Source organism: Epinephelus lanceolatus, chromosome 15 (genome assembly GCF_041903045.1).
Source record: "Epinephelus lanceolatus isolate andai-2023 chromosome 15, ASM4190304v1, whole genome shotgun sequence".
Lineage (NCBI taxonomy): Eukaryota > Metazoa > Chordata > Actinopteri > Perciformes > Serranidae > Epinephelus > Epinephelus lanceolatus.
The window spans coordinates 7,224,428-7,234,899 of NC_135748.1; positions in this window are offsets into that span (position 1 = coordinate 7,224,428).

A 10,472-nucleotide genomic window follows, 5' to 3' on the forward strand; every position below is an offset into this window, starting at 1 on the left:
AGAGTGGTCAGCAGCGTGTCACGCCATCCACTATCCCCTTCACTTCCAGTCAGTTCATATACTACGTCACTTTAGAAACGCTGATATGATACGTAAGAAACTTTCAAATGCATCCATGATTTGCAGAAACATACAATGCCAACATTTTCTTGTGGCAGCTGGGCTGAAATTTGATTGAGACACATCCTTCATGAACAATTTAAGTAACTGCAGTTAAGAGCTTTTTAATACTAGTATCAGTATTCAGACATCGTTATCAATAGTTTTTATGATTAACAGTGTATGTTCTGAGGTGAACCATTAGTAGCTTGTGGTTTTTGTTTTAGCCCAAGTTTAGTTTTATTTTCTAGTCTGGTCCTGCTGTGATCCAAAGAATTACATCACAGGTTGTTAACAGTTGCTGACAAGATGTGCTCAGGGTGTGATACATAATACCAAAATACAAACTCAGCAAAACTAACTTACCCCTCCCTCTCTGAGTACAGTATGAGTAATAACAAACTTCATATACACTGTTTACAGCAGCACTTTTAAAAACTAAACAAGAAAGTGACTGACAATGTAGAATTCAAAAATGGAAATGTTAAAAGTCAAAATAGATCAAATACAAATACATCAAATACACAAGTAAAAAAAAGATAAAGCATAAGGAATATCATATAAGATGTAGACTCTAAGATATGAAAAGAATATAAATGGCCACTGCATAAACATAAATTGTAAGAAGTGATTTAAAAGATTACACTGATTTTGCAAGCCTTACACTGATAACTGGAGTTCAGGCCAGCAAATGGCTTCATCCTTGGCTATAGCATGTTTTAAGAGAAACAGTTCCTCACCTCATGACATTAAGTTGTGCTCTAGCTTATTTAATAACGGACCAGCATATATGATGTTCATGTGAACTCTGTAACATATTTGATGTCATTAATCAACAAAACCAACACTCTACAGTCATGCTAGTGGCTCTGTGAGGCTGTCCTAGGGCACAATGATACCTTGAGCTAAACATCAGCATGCCAACATGTTCACATTAACATGCAGGTAATAAATACCATCGTCACCACCTTAGCTTAGCATGTTAACATGCTAACACTGGCTAATTAACACAATGTGCAGCTGAGGATGATGGGAATGTTATTAGTTTTGCAGGTGTGTGATCACAAAACAAAGCATTACAATTTTGACCTGATGATGACACCAGGTGAAATGTTAAGGATGACATGTTATCCTCAGGAGACTTTCATTTTCCATGAATCCATCAAATAGTTGAGATATTTCAGTTTGAGCCGAAGTGGTGGACTAACTAACCAGCTGACATTCCTAGAGCCACACAGCGATAGCTATCACATGGCTAAAAATGTTCAAGGTTTCTGACTGACAGATTGGGTCAATTGTCTGAATTAGGACCCTGGGATTTAATGACAGAAAGTCATTGAATGCTTTCAAATGTTATAGAAGTTTGTTAAAACACACAACCAGTGGTCGAATTGTTAATTTTTAACAAGAGGGAAGCGGTGTAGCTTTGATTTTTTTGCGTGCACACATCATCAAATATGACAGCACAGATGCGCAAAATTAATCAAGATAAAGAAAAATGACATGGCCTATATCTGCTGCCTTTAAAAAAACACAAATAATGCAGCAGTATTGCTATTGCAATCGAGACAAAAAAACATTTTTATAAGTATAAATAAGAGTAGTTCTGAAATAGCTGTGAAAATTAATCTCAGAGTCACTCTTATCCTATAGACATTTCCTTAGCCAGTTATAATTTCTCTTTACCTGTGAAGCCTTGGGCTGATAAGTGGTGTTGCTGTCAGGTCCCTGTCCTGATACCTGCCTGGTGTCCCCCTGTCCCTCTTCTAGCTGTTGCAATGATATAGATAATAAACGTGCAAAGCAAAATTTAGAAATAGAATTAGGAACAGTAGTGGTGACATAGCTGTGGAAATTAAGCTCAAAGTCACTTTTATGCTATAGATATTTTCTCTCAGCCAGTTATAATCTCTCCTCACCTGTGAAGACCCTGCATGATCATCCTTGCTGGCCTCTGGTCCACTGTCTCCTCCCTGACCCTGCTCTTTATATTGTGGCAATAAAGATTAAACAAATATGTGCAAAGCAATAGTGAGCACAAGTTCTTATTAAGGAGGAGTGGGGTTATTCCTAGCATGAAACTAGCTATTAAGCTATTTAACATAGGTAACAATAACATTAGTATTCTTGTTAACTATCTTAACTTGATATATTGGCATCTATTAATTAGTCATCATTTAGCTAACATTATCTACATGCAGCAGCATTACTCAACTTACACAGTTTGTTTGGAAGAAACAGTGCAAGGTTTTTTGCTTTTTGCTGGCTGGTTTGCTGAACAGTTAACACACAGCAGCACTGCCCAGCAGCACACCTCTCATTTGTGTGGGATTGATTCTGATCACAACCGATCACAACATGACAGCGTGTGTCTGCCGCCGCCTACTCATGGTGCATCGTATAGCATAGTATAATAGTATAGAATAAAACAGTATAATATCGTATTGTATAGAATAATATAGGATAGCATTGAATAGTATAGTATTCCTAGTTCAAAAAGTTGGAAAACAACATCTTGGTTTTCCATCTGACTTCAGGCAGTGTTCCAGTTAAAATTTCTGACTGACTTTCAAGTACTAAAGGACCACACCCTTATTGAGTCCGAGATGCTTTCGTACTGCGACATCAAGGCTGACAACACCACTTGGACCTTTTCCAGGCACTGCTTTATTTTCACAGTGTATTGAGTTAGTAGTCACGATACAATATGAGCAACATTTACAGAGAATGACATTGTACACAGATGATAGATGTGTTTATATGGCTTGAGTTGAATGCAATACATAGCATTATGCCAATCATTAATAATTAGTACAGCGAACAACCTTGAGCTCATGTTCACGCGATCATCGAACACATTGAGGTTGTTGGGCTGAAAAATACAGCATTTGATTTTGAAGTCTATGGCTACTTACAAGGAGGGGTATGTAACATAATGTCTGACATGTACTGGAGTTACAGAGCAACTGGTGAATACACTTAAATGAATCATTTGAGATACACTTTACAAAGATTGAAAAGCGATATAAACTTACATTTTTTTAAACATAGATCATGAAAACAATCATTTTCTGAAGCCAAGACAGAGGAGTGTTGAAGCAGGGAAAACTGAAAGCCCTATAGAGACTACTGGACTATCCTACCATATGTAGGCGGAGACCGTCAGTGCTAACCCTAAGACACAGCTTTTTCAAAACGTGCAAAATTCTTGAAATTATACTCTGCAATCAATATAGTCAGCAATGCAGCTACGATATTTGGGCAAAGAAGCTCTGAAAAACAAATGGTGCTTGCATTTATTATGCTGTAAATAATCTGTGGTACTGTAAATATTACGCATATTCAGTCTGTAATTTGGATTTATTTCCCAAAATATGAAAAAACGCATTTAGTAAACAAAATAATTCTTAGAAGAGCAATATATTATGCTGACACTATATTAAAATGCAGTCTGCTATATTCAAAAGCATTGTCATGATGAGAATCAATATTTTGCAACCCATGTATCTGTAGAATTTCCTTTTGGTACAGTATCAACAGGTTTACCAGGCCTGCTATAAGTGCTACATTTGAAGAATATTTGTCATTTGCACATGCTCCTTGTTTTGTTTTTGCTACTTAAAGTTAGCAGTTATAAGAATAATGTAACTGGAAGCAGCAAAACCTTAAGAAGGATTTCGCTGCTGCACAGATGGGGACGGGTCTGTGTGTTTTGGTTGTAGAGACTCAAAGCACAACCGCACTGTGGTTGAGCAAAACACTGATGTGTAGCCTTGCAGTGTGTGGACAGAGTTAATAATATGTTTATTTAAAACAGTATATATGCTAATTAATTATCAGTTTAAAAAGCTGGTGTCTTTTGTTTAGCTGGAACAAACAAATTGAAGACATCTCTAATAAAAGGTGGGTTAATAAAAAAAAGGGCATTGAAGGGCAGTTAATTAAAGTACGAGAACGGGTCACATAAATTCATTATTCCGATCATAATGTACATTTCCACAGCAATAATTTAATCACTTCAACGACCAAGTCGTATCAAACTCATCACTCTGCTGCTCCCTGTTTCTCTTTTTAACACAATGGAAGTAAGCTACATTAACTTCAAGTTTTTATTCTGTTATAGTTTAATTAAACCCATAACACATTGTGTTGTATTTCATTCCCTTTTATGTTTTTTGTCAGTATATGTCCCATGTTAGATTGACTTTGCATTTTTTCTTTTATGATATTTGGTCAGTGTGTTATGTGTTTTATAACGTAATTATATTACAGTAAATGAAACAGATATACTTTGTTCACTCACTTATCATTTCCCATTGTTTCTACTGGCATTGTTGTTTTTGTTCTTAAAGGGACAGGCAGTCAGAGCTACAGGCTACAATGAGGCTAAAAACAGAGTTTAAATTATGTTTTTCTAAACAACTTTTTATGTCGGGGCTTCAGGACACTTGGATCACTACGGACAAGCAGTATGGAGATATTTTGTGGTTTCAATTATGTGTTCTTGGACGTTTTAATCTGGGTTGCCATCAGCCATTAGGTGTGCAGTTGTGCTGCTACCCACTCCCCCCTCGGATCTCCACGAGTGATGTGAGGACTCTAAAACTTCACCTGAGCCTCCCTCGGCATATGGGTGAGTAGATAATGGCTGAATTTTCATTTTTGGGTGCACTATCCCTTTAAGCTATCGTTACTGAAACTTAACACTTCCTGTGGATGTCTACATGATAGGTGTACAGAAAGCCAGCTGACCACCATGGAACCCTATTTTGGAAAAATTACGTGCAGTAGTGAATGGCGAGAGACAATTTTTTGATCCCATTTGAATTGTGACATAAATTACACATAATTATGGAGCGATGCCTGCAAGCTAGTACAGGCAGTCAACTCAAACTGCACTGATTCATAAACACACGTCATAAGTCACTTCCTGTATGTCATCTACAAACACACCCTCCAAATTTGGCAGTCTATTTAAGCTGCAAAATCTTCCCAGCTCCCCCTTTGCATTGTCTATGCTGCTGCTGCCCTGCATCAGTACTGCTTGCTCTTTTAGCCACACCTCCACCCCAGCATCCACCTGCAGGCTCCGGCTAGGGGGTCAAATACTTAATCATCACTCTGTGGGGAGTGATGAGGCCGGAGCCTAGACGCCAAACTCTAACTATGTTCTGCTGTTGAAATAAATATTTAAACGCGAGTTCTCTGACTGAAATGATGTCAGTCGGTTTAAAAGATAATTTTTCAAGTCAAGAAAGTCATAGTTAAAAACAGTTGAATGTAGCGCCCCACGAATGACATTATGTCCTTAATGTAAAGTTACGTAATTACCATAAAGTTACGCAGGTTAGGGTCAGGCAAGTAAAGTTACTGTGGTTAGGTTTAGGAAAAGAAAAGTGGTGAGGATGTATTTTAAAATGACTCAAAGTTCACTCAAAATCTGGCTGCGAACACTGGTCTCCTTGGTTTTATGACCCATCCACCACCCCAATGTGCCTCCTAAATAGACCACTACCTGCTTTATCATTACTTCTATCAATGTATTGGTCACGTGATCGCAGACTTCGAAAATATGTGGGTTATCCACGAATTACTGGCTCATGCTTACATGGGATATGCACAGATTTGATTGCATTACTTTTCATAGGAAAATGTTTATGAGAACAAAACATAGGACTACGACAAACCTACAACATATTGCCACTTCATTAACTTAAAAAAACAAAACAATTTAAATTGATAAACATCATGTATGTAATTCATGGCACAATTAAAACAGGATTAAAAATTTATTCAGCTCTCATCTTTGACTACCGTGTATAATTTTTCCAAAATAAGGTCTCATGAGCGACACTGGAAGGTGAAGAACTTGCCCTCTCTATTGACAAGGGTAGGTGTTACACCCTCTGACCTGGTGACATTGGTCTGTGGAAATGTACTTTATGCTGAATGTATAAAGACAACAGGTTTTACAGAAATATGATAAAATCTTTTTGCATTGGTGCTCTTGAATATTTAATAATTTAGTTGCACCAGGGATGCATGGTGCAACAATATTGCAGAAAGACACCTGAAAAATATGTCTCTTAGCGATCATAAGACAACATTGGTGTGGCGTGTCATGTTTTAAAAATGCCTGGTTTAGTTGTAATGGTTAAGTGAAGCAAACAAAAAAAAAAAAAAGCTAAACCTCAGTTCGGTTTGGAAAAAAGATATACAGACATTCAGTCTTGTCAAATATTCTTCCTTCATTAAGTCACATTTTTATTGGTGCACTAAAGGTTTTGATTATCTACCATTTCTTTAATACTATTAATTGATCAAATTAAATGAATAAATGGCACATCCCTTGCTCAGACCGAACAATGTCAACTGATCTGAAAGAGTTATCATACCCTAAGAAAAGAACTGCAACGATGTTCATGTTTGCATAGATTAATGTGGCTTTCAGTACATTCCTTGTTAGATACTTGCATGGTTGAAAATTAGAAATTACTTAATTAGCTATGTCACCTTGACATTTCTAAAACATGGGAGATATGGCATCTTGACAACATAGGAGTGCCGTTTCAAGGGTTAAGACTATTCTGTATTTGATGTTTTACATATGCGTTAAATTGATGCAGAGCTGATGTGCAACATGACATTTATACAGGACATGCTACTTAATTGTATCTGACAGTTTCTTTGGTGTAGATGGGAAGTTCAAAAACATCTTGTCTGTAGTTGTAATGGGCAAATGTTGGTGTATCATTTTAACTGTCTTAGTAACTGTGTTGTCTGCATGTGTCACCGTTCCCGTTTCCGTTCCTACATTTTAGAGCATGAGAAAAATACCTGAAGTAGTACTCATCTGTTTTCTTTTTTAATATTACATAAAAGCCAAAGCAGCAGTCTGTATGGATGTACACTATACTGTTCGTTAACATGTAAATTTAAACGGAGGAAAGGTATTTTAGGTCTGAAAGCTGAATCTTTTAAATTCTATTGACATGATATGCTAACTAAGTTCAAATGATTAATAATGGCAAAGGTTCATGACAAGAGTTTGACATCTTCTAGTTTGCGCATTTGTTAAAGAGCAAGCAACTTACTCTTTAACAAATTATAATACATATATAATGATAATACACTCTTAGCATTCACAATCCTTAACTATGTGAGAGGCTGTATACTTCCTGTGCTAAACAGCAGAAATAATAATGATGATGTTTTAAGTAATATAACCAAGTCCAGTCAGAACTAGTACTCAGTGCAGGCTTGTTTCTTATTCTGCTTTTCCACCCAATAAGTTCTGGTTCTTAAAACGGTTTCATTAAGGATTCTTGGAACCTTGGTGTTATCTAGTGAACAAGCCTGCATTTCCATCAATGTTGAGTGGAAACACTGTAATCAAAGACGCATAATTGTACTGCAGATGACCTGACATTACTTCAGCCAGATGACATGGCATGGCTCTGACCAAATTTGGGAGGAGAAGCAAATGTTCCCAGAAGTGATTATCTGAATAACAGGAGGCAGCGGATTAAGTGATGGGAAGCCCCTCTCAATGTGTATGTATGGGAAGGCTTGTAGGAGTGTTACATATTTGTGAACTGATACTGCTTGTTTGTCAGACACTATAAATTGCCATGCTATATCAGCTCTTTGGCTTTCTCATGAGTAACCCCTCTAATGTCCAATCCTATGTGTTTTGAGTCTCTTTATTCCACAACATAATCAACAAAAGGCATTGTTCAATACACAACAGAAATTAACGGTAGAAACAAAATCTGATTTTACACTGATAACCTGCAAACTTTTTTTGTTATTACAGATAATTGTTTTTACCCAAAAAACAAGCATGGACCAACTGTTAATAAGATCACTGCTTGCTCTTTTTTTCCTGATCATTTCTCACTTGACTTCATCATTGTTGCCTTCCCCTCCTTTCTTTCCAGCCTGTCTGTAGAATACGACAAGCCAACTGATGTCGTCACAGTTTGCACTTCAGGTCAAGGAAAACCTGCTTTTTTTTGGTTCCAGCTTTGCGGGTTTTGAACTGATATATTTTTGGTTAAAATACTCTGAACGGTTCAAAATTAGGTGCAGGAACCAGAACCGAACTGGTTCCATGTTGGTGGAAAAGAGGTAATATTGAGTGTTTTTACAAAAACATGAATAACCTGTTCATAATCGGGTTTTTGAGGTATCCCTTATATGTGTTTGAGCATGTTAACACCATATTCCGTTGACCCAAAATCCAAATATATTAGCTGGGGTACTCTGAAAAAAACAGGGATCTATACAAGGACTATGAATAATCCGATTTCTCTGAGCTCATGTAAACACCATACCCGAATATCATCATCACTGGGATAACGCTCATAAATGTGTTATTTTGTCAGGTTTATGTCACTTAATGCTTATTGGTTTGGAGCTCCTCTCTGCCAGGTAAAAATGTCATTGTATGCTCTGCTCTATTACAAAGTGTATTTGTTCCACAAATCAGATCTTTGAGACAGACTGTCTGCACTGTTATTAGCAAGTCATCAGATCATATTTGTGTGTCCAGTCATCACCAACCTGTCTGCGTGAGTTGCTGTGGTAACAACGTACGCGTCAGCAACTACATAGCTATGCTGGTCAGGCGGCTCCCCAGCTCAGTAGCATGAGAAATGGAGGGCTATCATTTCACCCTCCAAACAATCATACCAATCGCAGATAATTTATATTGGTCCATGAACTGCTGTTCTCCATGTTGTCCTTGGTAGCGCTCTGTGGATTCTGCTCAGCACTTCTGTCATTCTGGATTTGACGTTGTCACGTTGTGAGTGACACAAAAGCCACTTTGAAATCTTGTGCGAGCAGCCAGAGCTTATGGACTCAGATGTATTTATTTGCATTTCAAACAACCTCCAAATTAGGTTTGGATCCAATTTGTTTGGATCACATTTCATGTGTTTTCCCTTTCTGCTCTCTGGACTTCCTAAAATCAATGATCTGGATACGATTTGGATACACCAAAAAGCAAATTTGGGCCAGCAGTCTGAACAAGGACTAAGAATCAGCAAAATAATTCAACCTGATGACTTCCATACAAGTAAACTAGGTAATGTCAAACTATGTGACAACTTTATCAACCTCTGCCATTTCTGAAGAAATTATGTACTGTACTGTTCCTGTATGGATGTGTAGCTAGAAAAAAAGGGGAAAAAACATCAGCTGTAAGTCAATCGTAGTCATTTCTTCCTTTCACACGCAAGTGAAAATGTAATTTGAAGAGGATTTTGCTCGAAATATTTCAATAGTTATTTAGTTCTTGTGTTTCAGGGTGGCTATAATATCTGTCCACACAGTGAGTCTTTTACATGAAACAAATGTATAAAAGGAAATGTATGTAATTTATGAGCTGAATAGTAAAGGACATTTTCTCAAACCTGTTCAGAAAGGAAATCCTCCATTTAGAGATGGAACTTTTAAATTCAGAACTGACATGTCTTTGAGAGAGTATGAACATTTGCCTGAACAGGCCATCATGAAAATTCTATCGCTTTTTGTAACATATGATACATAAGAGTATAAAATCTGGCTGCTTGAAAAACAACCATTATTGTTCATGACAATTCACTGTGTGACCGAGGTTACAAATTCATTCCATGCAGTAACTTCTGAGCAGAGGCTGGCCCAGTTTGACTGCACTGATCATAGTGCTGTGAGGTGCTGCCTAGAAAAATAGAACCCTATGAACCATGGAGTTGTTCATATATTTATGCTCTCTGGTTGTGTTATAGTGACCAATAGTGCCCCAAATCCTCAAATTCCTACAATACTAAAAAGAAAAAGAAAAAAAACAAAAGGACATTTTGGAAACTGAAAGGAACATAGATCATAGGAGCCATTAGCCTCTCCAAAAACATCCGGGACTATAACTTTAAGAGAGAAAACCATACCCTTCCCTTCTACATTACAGCAACAAAGTGCAATGCACCTTCTCTTTCCTGGTTCTCAACAATATCAATAGCACGGTGGCAAAGAGTAAACAAACATTTGGGCTACTTTTTTCAGGTTTGATGGCAATATCTCCTCTGTGTAGACTGGAGTTTTACTTGTGCAAACATTTCTGGGGTCAGAGCTGCTTTGGGTAGGTTTCCGGTTTGACAGTTACCAAATCTGAATCTAGAATCAAACATTGTCATTTTAACCAGTGAAAGTGACTGAATGCTGGATAAAAGTGAGGCCTACATTAAAGGGAAATTTCGGTTTATTTCAACCTGTCTCCTATCGTCCTAAAATTGTTTCAAGTGACTAGTGACATAAAAATAATAGTTAGCATGTTAGCCGTTAGCCTAGATACAGCCGGGGCGCATAGTAGCGTCAGACCTGTTAAAACG